Source organism: Epargyreus clarus, unplaced genomic scaffold, assembly GCF_041222505.1.
Source record: "Epargyreus clarus isolate Ecla_fem2 unplaced genomic scaffold, WU_Ecla_fem_2.2 ptg000027l, whole genome shotgun sequence".
Taxonomy (NCBI): Eukaryota; Metazoa; Arthropoda; class Insecta; order Lepidoptera; family Hesperiidae; genus Epargyreus; species Epargyreus clarus.
This window is the reverse complement of record NW_027332234.1, coordinates 7030923-7047193: the sequence shown is the minus strand read 5'-3', so window position 1 is coordinate 7047193 and position 16271 is coordinate 7030923. Positions and strand designations below refer to the sequence as shown.

At 34.9% G+C, this 16271-nt stretch overlaps 1 protein-coding gene across 2 annotated transcripts in view; it reads left to right on the top strand.

The window, feature by feature from the left end:
- Positions 1 to 1617: 1617 nt before the first annotated feature.
- The window catches only part of LOC140753985 (synaptotagmin-15), a 111337-nt gene continuing 96683 nt past the window's right edge, over positions 1618 to 16271 (top strand). Inside the window, exon 1 of one of the 2 annotated variants that reach the window (XM_073088880.1) lies at positions 1618 to 1718. The gene's annotated coding sequence lies outside the window, so the exon portion shown is untranslated. Of the gene's footprint in view, positions 1804 to 16271 lie in introns of both variants that reach the window. The other variant, XM_073088879.1, reaches the window with a different exon arrangement.

Genomic DNA, 16271 nt, shown 5'->3' with positions numbered 1-16271 from the left:
GGGGGTTTTTACCGTGTAAATTAACCGTCTACTGCATTTTCCAAAATACATTTTTACGAAGTTTATTACAAACAACTCTCTGTTAGCTACATACTTTTGTAAATAAACTCTGTTTTTCATCATTTCTACTTAAGGTTAATTAAGTGTTATTCTTAAGGGACTCGTGCTACGAAGGTTAAATAGTTTTTATGAAGTCGTAAAACTCACTTAAATTTTCCAACCTTGCAGTATTTTTCTGTTGTTTATTAGCAGGAAAATTATAAACATTCTCTAAAACACAACACTTCTTACGTTTTATTTTCGAGTACTCAATTGGATTGATTTATTTAATGGTCTACTTTTATATTTCTACGTGATAAACACGGAGAAATAGTTCCTCAATTTAGAAGAATCCGTGTCGTTGGATTCTTAAATGTTAAATCCGTTAATCCGTTTCAGCTACAGATCATACCAAAGAATTAGACATAAAAATCATACAGACATACATATCGACATACTCTCGAAAAACATTACCCGTAGTCGAGTAAAGAAGAATATATGACCTTAACCCTGCTAAAGTTTAAATATATTTAGTAGACGACTTAATAAAACCTTTCGGTTAGTTTGACACTGGTAGCGAATAGCCGCATGCAGCGTAAATTATTGTCGAAAGAAAAAGTTTAGGTACATTTATCTTGACCTAAAGTGCGCTGTTAGTTAGATACGAGGTCGAATTTATAGCGGTGCTAAAATACCTACTTTGTTCTATTTCTGAACTAAGTATAGATAAATTACCATGTATACTGTACAATGTATAATTATACATTGAACATAGAAGTAATAATAGAGGTCAGAATTTACCGGTAAGTATTATCATTAAAAATAATGTATTTATGGAAATATTTGAAATGTTATTTAAAGCGATTTTATAATTCTAGGGAAATGTTAAAGGCTCCCTAAACGCATGTTATTTCGGGATTTTCTTTTTTAAGGTTAAGAACATATGTCTAAGAGATATTCCTATTCCAATTAAATACTACAGGTTAACGATGTACGAGTTGTTTAATTTAAAAGATAATTGAAAAAAAACTTGAGAAATATTTCTTATACCCATCCACTAGTTTATCATGATAGTGAGCGTTAGTGTGTAGCTAGGTTACCCAATTTTAATCTAGGACAAATGACAAAAAACAATTCGAGAGTAATATTCTTTCGTCCTCCTCACATGTCGACTGCCTGCCCATTAGTCACTTCAGTCACCTACATTACCACTTGCGTCCTATTTATCTGATTAGGTTTTACCTATCAACATAATACATAAAATAACTATCTTTCATCAGTCACACACCACTGAATTACTACTTCTCAAATTATTCCTAATAACTTTTTTCAGTGGAGATAAATTTACATACATACATTACGTGCAACTTTACTACTTTCTTTATACAAAATTGCTAATGGGGATTGATATTGATTAAATGGTCAGCCCACGTACAGTCTAAACCCAATTATACCCTCCAAGTCTCGATCAAAGCAAACTTCCAGTGTCCGATCTAATGACGTTGCAAGCAAAGTTCCTCTAGTGTGAAACGACACCAACTTTGAACAGGACATGCGCAGTGCCGCTCCCAACTTTAACACGATATCGCACAGTTGCCTGCTGGTATCCTTACACTCCGACAGTGTTCAGGCGATTGGGAGATCGCCCGTGACTTTACTTGTGACACCGAGTGTTATATGTAAGCATTACGTAGAGCATGCAGATGTGTGTTTAGCGAAGTCAACTTTTCCTGAAACTAAGTGTGTGTGACTTTTTGTTTAACGGTAAGTATTCTGTTCCTGTACCTGTAGATCGTATTGCCCAGCACCCTTAGTATGAAATTTTACGTTTATATAAAAAATACCATTTTTGTATTTGTTTACGTATTTGCCCATGCATTTCCAATCAACGCCCCAGCGGACTGTATCAGAACTGATTGGAAATGTATGGGAAATACGTGAACTAATACAAAAGCAGTTATTTTTGTATAAAAAATTAAAAACTCATACAAAGGGTACAGGTGTCAGCTTTTGAATGTAACTTGTTGACGTTGCATGATAAATTGACCTACCCTGCTCCCTACCGTGTCGGTGTTGCGATGTTAATAATGATAAGTATTTTAAGTAATGTTAAGTATGATGTTAAGTTATTATCGTGTACAAAGTTTAAGGCGCCTACGAGAAAAGTTTTTTAGCAGTTGTTAGTATGATGGGGTAAAGCGCGTTTATATTTTTGTCGTATTATACATTACATGTAGATTTTTAATGTGTTATAAATAAAAATTAAAATGTGTTTAATAATTAATAATTTTAGAGATAATTACCGCAATATAAATAATTACGGTAAAATAAATCAGCCGGTATTTTTGTCGATTTTACGTTAATTTTATCTGCGTAACGCAACTGTGATTCAAAATGTCGGTCGTGACGTCACTACGTTACAAAGGTGCGCCAAAAACTTTGAAAACGCGGTTCAAAGTCGAATATTCCAAAATCAATTATTATTGTTCCGTATTAATAGGGATTTCTTGGTAATATTAATAAGCCATACATATTATTATTATGTATTAATTTATTGGTACTTATTTGTATTTTGAAAAGTATAAAGGGTTAATATATTCGCATTAGTGAGACTATTGCGACATAAAGAATACAAGTTTAAATTTTAAGCGTAAGTGTTAAGTATTTTGAAGTTTTAATTCAATAGCTCAAAAAAGCGATAAAAGGCGGTGGAACCCTCCGTGGTCAAACTCCAGCGGCACCACCGCCACGCCTACTCGTATTTCTGCTTATTAACAGACGTGTCAAGTTGCTTAATGTTCTGGTTTGAAGGGTGGCAAGATAGACATGCTTTTCCGAGGTTCCAACTTAGTCCTCAGGGGTAGCGGTGCATCTGTGGTCGAACTACCATCAGATCTTGTCTGAAGTTGATTGCTAATGCCGAAGGGCGGCTGTAGCTGCTTAACATCAAGTTTTTATTATGACCAAGCAGTCCATGCTTGCTCATAATAAAAACTTACGTTATTGCATTAAGTGTAATTTAGCTATCCATATCTCTACTCTATAATAATTTGAGAAAACATCGTAAAACTATCCTGAGATGGTGACGATGAGTGGTTACTGAGTGGCTTACCTCTTAGCGCATAACAGGCCTTTCAAAGTATTAACAGGCCGCTTGCACCCATGTATGAACCACGCCCCGAAGGGCGTATTTTACCTGTATATTTGTAATACTGGTAGATTTCGGATAACGTTACTGCCTGATATAATATTGATGTAATCCAAATTTATTAACTCAAATATTTACACGTTAACGTTTTTCCTGATCGTATAAAAAGGAATCTTTGAAAGTTATTTTTATAACGGTAGATCAAAGGTGGATTTATTTTTTGTTTTTACATTGGTAAGTAGTATTAAAATAAGAATTTTCGAACATCGTAATGACAGTATTGAATATTTATTTAGGTAGGTATTCTTTTGATAAATAATGTTGTTAATTTTTTTAGCAAACCAGCACGAAGGCCACCTGATGGTAAATGGCCACTGCCACCTATGGACATTTGTAATGTCCTAAATAGGATTACAGTCCTAACTGAGCACTACAGATGCGTTCCTATCTTTGCGAGGGAATTAGGAATGTCTAGTATAAGTTGCCCTCATTTACACCACCTGCAAACTCGAATACAGCAGCGCTTAACACTGCTGTAATAATGCAGAGATAGTTGTGATGATGGTGCTTCAGGAGACGAACCACGAAGGGTTCTACCACCTTAGCAGTTAGTTATAGGGTTTTGTGAAGTTAACATTTTTAGACGAATTTCATAGCGTGCTTTGTCGGTCTTAATGTAATGGTTTTATCTGGACATTAATTGATGGTCGTAATCTTATAAGGCTAGCTTTCTAGGCTGAATACAATTAATTTCATGACTCGATAAAATCGTTTTTTGGGTATTAATTCTCACGAGAGAAGAGGCTTCAACCTACAATTCGATAGATTCGGAGGTAGATACTACCGCTATAAGTTTTATTGAGAAAGTGTGCGATTAGTATCACGCGAGGGCGTAATTAAGGGTGAAAAGATTTGTAACTTACCAGGTGATTAGGAAGTTCTACCTTTACTGATATCGAGTACCATTGCCTATTATTTATCGATTTTGCTATTGAATAGCGTGGCGGAATATAGCCTTAACCCTTTATTCTGAGAGAAGGTCTATGCCCAGCAGTCGGATAGTCATGAGTTGATGATGATGATGACTGTATCTATGCTTGCACATATAAACATTGGAGTCGGATGTGATATGGAAAAAGTAGCTCATCTTTTAAGAAAAATTGCCTTTTAATCAATAAATACCATTTTATTTTTGTGTGTATGTTACACTAGGTAGCATCGGAAATTTTGAAAGTTAAATTAAAAATTAATTATATTCGGTTATATGAGAATAACATAAATATTCTGCATCCCTTAAAAGCGTAATTATAACTTAAAATGTATTTTTAGCATCTTAATTTGAAAATTTAGCTAATGATACCAAAACAAATGCGCCATTGTAGTAAATTGCGCGAAAGGGTTCTATTACAGGTCTTGGGGAAACTCAAATTATTCCTCAATTTTGTTACCTTTTTGAAGATTATTATAATTGTATTCAACTTTAGCGGACCCTTCTAATTTGTGTTTAAAATTGTTAATCTTATTTTATTTTTACGAAACTCTTTATTAAACTAGTTCTGGGTTTTATCTGCATATAAAATAGCATTTCGTATAAGTCCAAGTATAATACTTTAGTCAATAAGTATAAATTTGAAAGATATTTTTTGCAATTTTATTGTAAGCAGTGATAGCCTAGTGGTTAAGAAACGCGGCCTCTCGATCGAGGGGTCCGAGGTTCAAATCCCAGGCACGCACCTCTGATTTTCAAATTTATGTGCGTATTAGAAATTAATTATCACTTGCTTAAACGGTGAAGGAAAACATCGTGAAGAAACCTGCATACCTGAGAGATTTATAAAAAATCTTAAAGGTATGTGAAGTCTACCAATACGCACTTGGCCAGCCCGGTGGACTATGGCCTAATCCTTCTCATTCTGAGAGGAGACCCGTGCCCAGCAGTGGGACAGTAATGGGTTGATGATGATGATGATGATGATTGGAAGTTTTAACAAATAACGTAAGTGCGTTTAAAAAATAATCCGCTTTATAACGTTCGTGTTTTAAGGATTAATGGGAAATAAAGGTTCGTTCAATTTATAGCCTTTGCCTGTAGCCATCCGCCATGATTGCAGGTCAGAAATAATTTATGAGGTTAGCCGAAAGCGAACCATAAATTCTCTGTAAATTTTCCACTTCCGGCACGGATCTTTATTTACAAGCGTAGATTGAAGCACTCTTACTCATAGTGCTCTTATACATGTAACTATAAAGAAAATTAAAACACTCGAGTTTTTCAAGATTATATGAAATCCGGTTTTACCAGCTTTCCAGGAAAACTGTCAAAAAATCCTAATATACTAAAACTTGTCTTGTCAAATATTCTTTGAAATAATCAAAACCCCGTCGAAATTGGATTTGTAGTTTTTGAGAAAATTGCAGACATACAAACATTCATAGTGGTCGAATAAATACAGAACCTCCTTTCTTGAAGTCGGTTAAAATTACAAGGGTACCTATCCCATTCGGTTTAAACAAATCGTAATAACTGGTCCAATCCAATTATTAGAAAATTCTAGTTTAACTTGCATACGCTTGACTAACCCTTTCGTATTTATTTCATTATACATTTTGAAAAAAACATTTATAATAATCATTTAAGTAAATTTTGTTACCTACATTCAAATATTTTGTATCATTGATGACTATGAGTATATTGTGTTAGTTACTGGCCTTTATAAGTCTTTGTTAATACTTATGAAAAATGCCAAGGAATACCGTTATTTTTGTATAGGACGCCCATTATTTTCTTTTTACTTTTAGTAAATGCTAATGTTGTATAAGTAGCACCCGTGGCTTCTTATACAACTTTTCCAAGATTATTCAAGGAAATTTCAAGTGTCTATGTATAATAGTTCTAGAGATAGAGCTCAGTGACAACGGACAGACAGCGGCTTAGTATTAAGCTCCCATTTTTACCTTTTGGGCACAGAACCTTAGAAAGAAAAGAGCCGTATTTATGAGTGAGCCTTTTATCTTTGACGCCCACAAAAGTCCAGAAACTCAATACAACTCAATGTCATTGCTCCGAACCTTTTCACGAATCCACATTGCAGGTTCAAAGGAAAGTTTGTTCAATCTAAGTTTTATTCGTTAATGTCGTTAACGTCGAGATTTACGAGTCGCAATATAAATTGCCCTACACTTTCATAAGTCTCATTAGCGATGAAAGTCAAGGAATGCTAGTCGTCATTCGAGATTTGACTTTTTATTAATCTGTGGCTTAATAATACAATTTTTCGTTTGTATAAAGCAATTTGCGTTAAAGATATTTTTATGTACTGTAGATTCTAGTTAGTCAAAAGTATTTCAGTTTTTCTGTTTCGAGTTTTTAAAAGTCAAAAGTCAAAACTTTTAATTTCCATGTTTGCTTGTTGTTCAGGTTTCTACCCCTGAGCAGATATCTACATGAATTCTGGATTTTTGAAACTAAGAGGTACATATTACGGATCGCACAGAAGTGATGACATCACGGTCGGAATTTGGTCAGCCAAATAGAATTTCGAGTTGAATTCCAAGTCTTTGGTTTTAAAGTTACAAGTGTATTAGAAATTAAATGCCAGTTAATTTAACAGTGACGTACTACATCTGACGTATAATAAATGGCGAATCTGACACGACACCTTGAAAGTCGATGGACCTATAAGTCTATGTCAGATAGTTCTACCATAGTTGCCATAAATGACTTTGTAACCACAATAGACGACTGACAAGACGCCTCTATCCAGTTCCTCAACGTAAACCTTAGTTAACGGCTATTACATCCACAAAGAGAACGCTATTCTAAAACGCCGCAACTATTAATATTCATTGGAATATTGCAGCCGGTCTGCCAAACGAAGTTTGTGGGTAAACACTAAAACCAAATTAAACCATGCCATTTTTGGTAGCTACCGTGATTTCCAATTTAATTACATCTGCCTGCGGCATTTAATTTTGCTGACGTTAAATGACACTTCTAATACAACGGATTTAGGAAGACTCGACCCGCACGAAAATTGCGTGTAATTTCTCATAGTTATTTTAGATGTCCAGATAATTGGATTTACATTGCTCCCTGATGTTTTATTCGACCTAGATGTCAAATGTAAGTGTTTTTTTTTATAATGACAAACGAACATGTAGTCCACATGATGGCAAGTGACTACTGCCGCCCATAAACATCTGTAGTCAGTCCTGAAAAAGGTAAATGAAATAAAATAAAATTACGGAAATTTACTCGTAATATCGAATGTTATAGCATTTCATATTTATAACTGACTTAAATTATAAAGTAAGTAAAGTGATTTGTTAATTCCAAATAATACATATTTAGATACACGGCCTCTTCTAAATAATGTTTATCATTCTATCTAACCTGCTGTCACTAAAAACTTTTGAATTGAGAATATTTCAGCTTATTATGAGATGCTGATAAAAAATATTGGTGTAAATTGAATGTTATTTGTTACACCATCTAGATAAACTTGAAGAGTAAAATATGAAAGCGCTCTCCATACAAAGTACTACTACATTTCTCAGAAACCATTTATGTAATAGGATTTGTATACGAATCCATAAGAATTGCATGTTTAAAGTTAGTACATGTATTTGTATGCAAACTGACCATTGTATGTACATGATTTTAACGTAAAAGAAATTATGTACCAGCTACAAAACGTAAAGTTTATTTTATACATAGTTCAACTTGTATAATGAACCTACTTTACCTCATGCAGCGCGGGTTTCCATTCAGAATAGAATCTCGTATGGAAGTGACCCCTGACCTTACTCGAAAATGTATTTCTGAAGCCGCTACATCTGGTCCAATGCAGAAATAAATAGAAATAGAAACAAGTATGTATTTTTGAATATTCTACCAGAATGCAGAAATAACCGGAATAATTTAGAGGAGATTTTGCTCGAATGAAGAAATATCCAGAAATTTAAGTAGATTACAATATGAAAGGTTTCCATACTTTTGCACGACTCATGATGCGAAGCATCAGAGAGTGCTTTACGATCGAAAAAATTTTTTCGCTTCATTTTGGCGGCTATTTTTATTATTATAGCCTTGATAGTTCACGGAATCAAGATATTTTGCATACTATTGTCGAGATAATTTAATGGAGATTAATTCCATACTTTTTAAAAATTGATTTACTGCAATAGAATTGGAAAAAAACACCAAAATAGGTCAAAAAAAATTCCTGTCCGTCATGTGTGAAACCTGAAAACACTGTAACTTGTGAAAAAATCCATCATTTGAGTTAATTTTTTTTTTTTAATTCTAATCGACGATTGTAGGTCACTGAATGCGAATGATTAATTAATTCAGTGTCGTTTAATTGCAATTAATAAAAAACGATTTTTTTTTTAATTCTAATCGACAATTGTAGGTCACTGAATGCAAATGGCTAATTATTTCAGTGTCGTTTAATTACAATTAATAAAAAACGAAAACTACAAGACTGTACATCTATTTATATTCATAGAAAATTAACATATGGATGGTGATATATCTATAGATATTATGTACATTTATTCCACCAGGGGCGCTTGTGCACTACCTTCTTTCTACTACAGCTGTTTTTTCGGCAATTAATTTTGAACGACTTAAGTTTTTTTTTTATATTTCATAATTAAATGAGCATTATGAGTCGTGCACTTTTGGATTTTCCAAACTTTTATTTCTTTTGTTAGCATCTACGAGTATTTCATTTATTATTTATAATACCTACTTTCTTGCTGTGGTTTTCTTTACGTATTAACCGTTTTCGAATTTAAGCCGGAACCTGACAGAACAAAGTTAATTTTTTTATGCTGTTTGATTTAAAAATATATTGGTTATTTATTTATTTATTTAATAAGGCATACCAACTAAGTACGTACATTGAATCTAATATTAATATTACAATCAGAAAAAGTTTTACTTAGATTGCAACACTTCATTAGCACTTAATTAGATCATAGCACTTAAATTACAGGTTTGCACAACATTACAAATAACTTGAATCAGAAACGCTAACGTCCTTCCAAAAAAAATCTTACAATGAAAGTTACTTACTCATTTTATACAAATTCGGTATAATGCAAACTATACATTATAAACTACATCTACTTAAATCTATTTGCTTCACTTTAAATAAACAAAGTTATTCGAAATTCATTTGACGCTTATATTTTGATGTTTATACAAAACACCCTTTCAACCTTAGCACTCACAACAAGTTAAGTTAGAGTAAATTGAGTTAAGTAAGAACCGAACGCACTCTGGTATGAAGCGGGCGGCTTATAATATTTGCAAGCACTTTAGCCCCCAGAGTGCATTAAAAATACATTTAGGTACGACATCTTGGTGCAAGCTCGAATTTTATTACGTTAGTTGTACATTATATAGCTTTACACAATATATTACTAGCTTTTACCCGCGGATTCATATGTTAGATTTTTTTATTTTTTCTTCGGGATCGTAGCAAATGAACAACATTTTTGCATTTATAATGTTAGTTAGAATACTAGAGGTTTCAGATTTTTCTCTGTCTTATAATATAGGAGTAAAACGAGCGTGCAGTCCATCTGATGGTAAGTGACTACTGCCGCCCATGGACATCTGTAATCACCCCAGATAGGATTAGATATTCCTACCTGAGGTCGGCCACAGATGCGCCGCTGGCGGTGAAGACTAAGCTTATGGAAAAATATGTCTCCCTTACCACACCCTTCAAACTAGAATACAGCAGCACTTGAGGCTGCTATCACCTGCAATTCTTCTTCTTGTCTGAACGTTTTCCGAAGGTAAACCCTTAAAAAGCATTGTTTCATCAGCACCAGGCAACATTGAAATAGAAAACAAGCTTGCAGTCCATGTGATAGTAAATAGTCTGATAGACATCTGTGATAAACTCCATATAGACCAGATTTAATTTGAAGCCTTGCCACAGATGCATTGCCACTTCTGCAAGATTCTGCAGGACCAATGGTCCTCACATATATAAAGTCAAGTGTCATATTATGATCACATATGTGTCTACAGTGGTTATTAAATGAGTTTTCTTTATGTTTTTTGTAATGAAACACCTGTTGGAATTTTTTACATTGAAACCATTATATCTTCTCTTAATTCTCCTCTCGTCTTTTCGTCTTATTTTAGGTATCACGTCACAAAAACGTAGTTACGCTCTAGACTAATTAACGTACCGTTCACGTGAAGATTCAGTTCATTGTTTCTAATTAAAATCCTTTTGTTTAAATTCGGGGATTGGTTTAAAGCCATTGTTTAATTAAGGTTAAAGTTTTCTTTACGAATTACTAGAACTGATTAAAGCTAAATACTAACTTGTAATTTAAGGAAATATCTTAACAAGGTTGGAACGTTAACGAGTAATAAATGGTGATTAGCTGGATACATTTCCCGAATTTTCCGGGTTTGGACCGACACTAATTTTCCTTTATCTACTTGTTACGTTGACTCAGTTAATAGGGTAGTTTAGGATAATATTGTAAGAAGAAGAAGGTACTCGTATAATTTCTGTTTCTATGTCTGGGTGTTAAAATACCAATTCATAGACAGCATGGACAGGTATTATCGTGTATGTACAATTATAGTGTAGAAAACGTCATTTAGTAGAACCATGTTTCGATGGTAGAGGTACTATCGTCATACCTATTTGTAGAGTAAAATAATTCTGGCTGCTGGCTGAGTTAGATAATATAATTGCCCAAGTGTGAGTTTGAAGGTGGTAGAACCCGTTGTGGTTCGACTCCGGCGGCACCACCGCCACACCTATTTCTACCTAATAACAGCAGTGTTAAGCGCTGCTGTGTTCCGGTTTGAAGGGTACGGTAAGGGAGACAGACTTTTTCGAGGCGTTCCAGCTTAGTCCTCAGGGGTAGCAGCGCATCTGTGCCCGACCTTAGGTAGGAATATCTAATCCTATCTGGGGTTGATTACAGATGTCCATGGGCGGCAGTAGCCACTTACCATCAGGTGGACTGCATGCTCGTCTGCTACTCCTATATTATAAAAAAAAAAAAATGTGGATTTGTTTCCAAATTTTCATGGCCGTGAGTGACCACTTATCATTAGGTAGACTGCATGCTGTTTTCTACTTCACACTTATAAATAAGGCTAAAAAAGTTTGTAGTCCACTTATTCGTTAGTGGTCACTGTCTGCACATCTGTAATTTACGTCAAGTAGAATTGGAGTGCTGTTTGAGATCTACAGATGTGTGCTGTTTTCATTGTAATTACACTTGTGGATGTAGATCGGAGTTTGAAAATATCAAGTTGTGGACGTTTTCAATGCGCTATATCGTAAGTTTTAAATAGATGAAACATTGTAAGCGATGTGGAATTTAGTATTGATTTCAGGCGATTTGTCTTTGTTTCGTCTAGGTATGAATCCGTCTAAATATTAACTGTTGCTGCAATTCTTTTTATATTCCACTACTGGGCACGGGTTCTTCCCACAACTTTCGGAGACAGAGCTTACTTCTACACGCAGCTACAATGTCTATTGGTTATCGGGCATTTTCAAACCACTCATAAGGCCTCCGACGAGATTTACCGACTGTTGTACTATGATAATTAGTGAGATTAGAGGACCAACGTGATCTTCACAGTACGAAAGTGCTCAATAAATTTTACCACTAGCGGTGACCCATCCAGCTTCCGATCGCGCCCGACGTCTCTTAACTTTTTAAATTAGTTGAGATTTACATAGCCGCTGTATTATGTGCGCCTAATATCTATATAGATATACAGGGTGAATTTTTCAAACGGGCCTTCAGGGCCAAATCCGAAACTATAAGGATTAGCGAAAAATGCTGAAAGGAGTTACGAGGCCGATTTTGATAAAAACTAAAACTGCATCATTACTTTTTTAAAATATTTTTCCTTACCCGGGAATCGAACGAGTTCATTTTGAAAAAAATACACCCTCTATATTATTCCACTATCTGATAGTGTTGCTTATAAGGATGAAATTCTTGGAAGTAATGATAAGTGACAAACTCAAGGAAAAGCCTCAATTTTAAGAAAATACATATTTTTTCATATTCATTTGGCAGTTCGGATTTGGCCGGATTTTTTCATATTCATTTGGCAATTCGGATTTGGCCCTGAAGGCCCGTTTGAAAAATTCACCCTGTATATTACTTTGTATGAATTCAACGATTGTAGTACGTTGTCATAAGATCATGACAAATTACTATGCCACGCTACATAGAGGCGAGGCATTTCAAGCGGTGAAAATTGGAAGACCCAATTCCTAACATAACTAACTAACGTGACGTCGCAAACTTAATTATCATTTATGTAGATGGTCCTATACGTCCTTATGTAAAGTTAACATAGGAAATAGTTTTTATAGTGCATGTATACTGAATTCGTTAGAACAGCGGTCGAAATCAGTGGCCCGTGACCCTTCCCTGTGACCCGTAAGGGTGTGTGAAGGGACCGTGGACCGTGGACCTTACTTCCCGTTTAGTTTTGTCAATAAATTTGTAAGACTTTTTGTATTTCTGTTTGATTGTTTTTTTTTTGCCTTCATTTGGAACCTACTCGAGTACGGCACGCCAATTACTTCATACAGTTACTATGTAGCTAATGTTGCCGAAAAGGTTGTCGACCCCTGAGTTAGAATAAATATTTAATTTCCATTAACTTCTTATGAAAACTAATTATGCTAACTACCTCAAGTACACTCATAGACCGCGAGCTAAGATTAATATTTGCCGTAAATTCTTGATAGGATTGCTCCACACTGTCGTATTAGCAGTCGTATTATTATTTTATTCAAATATTATTGTAATGATCGTTATTGAAGGCTTAATGAAGCCTTTGATCATTAAGCAGCAATCATTAAAATAATATTTGGCTTTATTGTAATCAAGCCTCGTTAACGTTGATTGGAATGAAAATAATAAATGAAGATGGTTATCCTTTGTAGTTCCACGCTTTATAGTTTTTCTGTTTATAAAAAGCGGTGTTATTTCTCGTTGTTTGTTGGTTTCTGTTTATAAAAAACTTTGTTGTGTTCTGGTTTGAAGAATATGGTTACAGGGGGTATGCTTATGAGAGGCATTCAAACTTAGTCATATGGTGTTGGTATATTTGTTATCGTCTTTTGGCAGAACTAAAATCCTATTATTCCTTATTTTATAAGATTTGAGTAGCAAACGAGCCCACGGTCCATTTGATGTCAAGTGTCACGGCGAGGTCACTGCCGCCTGGACATATGTAAAGAAATCTTTATAGAACAGGTGTTTTACATGAAGACAGATGCTACACGACTAAGGCTGCCTCGTATATGAGTCGGCTTTTATACCATTTGGTGTGTTAAGGGAGACATACTTTTTCGAGGCTTTCCTGCTTAGTTCTTTGGGGTAGCGACGCGTCTGAGGCCGACTTTAGGTAGGAATCTAATTTTATCTGGAGTTGATTACAGATGTCCAGTGTCGGCAGTAGCCACTTACCATCTAGTGGACTGCATTCTCGTCTGTTACTTTTAAATTATATAAAAAAATCCCTTTCTCCCAAAATGTAAAACTACTTTGAAATAAAAATAGACGTGACAGTGGTACCTTCTCAGTCAGACCATACCTTTCAACTTTATTCTTTTTTACCAACCCGATTTTGTCTCGATCTTCAGTGGGACTGGACCCTATGCTCTCTACGCTTCCATCATTAATTAGCTTATAAGATAAGAATAAATGAATAAAATTGGCACGGACTTAGTAATTAATTATTTTGATTTGATTATTTTAGCAAGCTAATGTGTAATTTTCTTCAGGTTAAATTATCACTGTAGCCTACCTAAATCTGAATGGAAAAAAATCTCTCGAATTTTGAAGTTGAGAGATCTGGTATCGCTCGTCAAAGGAATTACCATCGCCACACCTATTGTGGCGATACCACACCGTTGTCCATGGGCGATAGTGACCATTTACTATGAAATAGACTGCAATCTCGATGCTACTCAAATTATAAGAAGAACAAACAAGAACTTTAGTCTATAGGGGTAGCGGTACGTCTGTGGCCGACTTCTGGTAGGAATTCTATGTTACAATTACAGATGTCCACGAGCGGCAGTAGTAACTTACCATCAGGTGGACTGCAGGCTCGTCTGCTATTGCTATGTAATAAAAAAACTCTTAGTGTATATCTTCATTATATTATCGTTATAGTATAGTATATTAGTGTTTGTTGTAAAATATTGTAACACAATTTGACTATAACCTGTTACTATTAAAATTCTCCAATTTCGCCGCCAGAATTGAGTTCAATATGCAATTTAGATGGAGAGCTCTATTGAAACTGACGAAAGACTGGCAGCCCGCGTTCTCTATAATTAAAGCAATGCCTATGGCCGCGTAGTGGACACACAGTTATGATTTTTTTAAGCCCACGTTATTTTGCAAAACGTGCATATCGCTATTTTTGGAATGGCCATAATGGTAATTGTTTATCGACTAAAAAGAGAGTTTACTAATACGTACGTTTGTTAAAAATTTGTTAATTTTTTTTTTGGATCAATTTATCTTATGGATTTTCCCAACAAGAGAGTTTGGAAAATGAATGAATTTTTCGTTTTGTTTTTCGTATTGTAATCGTAATTCTGTCCCACTACTTGGCACGGGTTTCATTATGCCCAGCAGTGCCAAATGTATTCGTTAAATAGTCCAAAATCTCTCCGAAATTGAGCACTATGCAATTTAGATGGATAGTTCTACTAAAAGTTGTTGGGCACTGTTGGGCATGGGTTTCCTCGTGCCCAGCAGTGGGACAATAATAGTCCAAAGAGCTGGCTAAGTGTCTTTAATAACAATGAAAACCTCATTATACTTACTCAATCGTGAGCAGTTATTCAACGTCTTTGTTTAGCGGAATCAGTTATTTAAATAACCTTTTCTCGTGAGAGTACCTTTCATCCACTGGTTCCAATTAGAGTAATCCCTTATCTAAGTCCGCAGCCACGAGACTCGTTCACGGAGAAATTACACAACGGTTACACAAAGAACTTTATCGTAGCTTTTGTACAAAGGTTAGGATTTTTTACTTCAATGAAGTCGTTCACCTAATCTGATTTGTTTCACTCTTTGGTTATTTTTGGCTGGAATGATTATTTGGCAGTTAGGGTATTGCTGGCGTAGATATAGACATGGAGATTTATTAAATGTATGAGAAGGAATGAAAGCAAAATCATTTGAAGGTTGAGGAGATCTAAAATGGAAAACGATAAACAAGGACCCGTCCATATAATATTAAATCTTACTTTTACAAAGAAAGCTTAAAGACATTGGTGATAGTACCGAAAATATAAAAATTGAATTATTGTAAGCGAAGTATCATGGTGCCCTCTGCTAGTTTAAAAATACTCACCGAAACCTCCATAAAATATACTGTGGCAGAAATTTTCACAAGACTCATTAAAACAATAAAATTTGCATCATCTCACTAACTCTTATGTCATGTTTTTCTTTGCTAACAATGATAGCTTCATCGGACCCTAAAATTGTAACGTAACGACCACCAGAGATCTATCGCCAGTGTACCTAATTTGATGTAAAAATGTTTGATACGTAAATGACGATTATATGCAAAGAAAATGAGCACTCATTTTGCATCATAAAGCAGGCATTCAAACCCGAGTAAGCGTAACAAACCCTTCGTACATCGTCAATTGATGTGTCAGTGTTATGAGGCCCATAATTTCCCTAAGGCCTCTTTCTTTGTTCCTTGAAAACGGCTAGAGATATGTACTTTTTAAGTACTGCTTATTAAAATGTACAATGTATATTTTACATATATTTATGAACTTTCACTCTCATGATGTACGTCATAATTATCATAAGGAGTAAGTAAGGTTTTATAATGCTTTCTACACTCATAGCCCGACATTAAGATTTTTCTTATGCCGTTGATGCCATGGCACATACAAGGACGACACACACACACCATTTTAATAGTATTTGACCGTGTGTTTGTATGCTCATACTTTGGCACGCCCTGTAACCCGAACGGTTTGACAGGTTTTAAGATATGACCGAGTGCGGAGGGTAATGT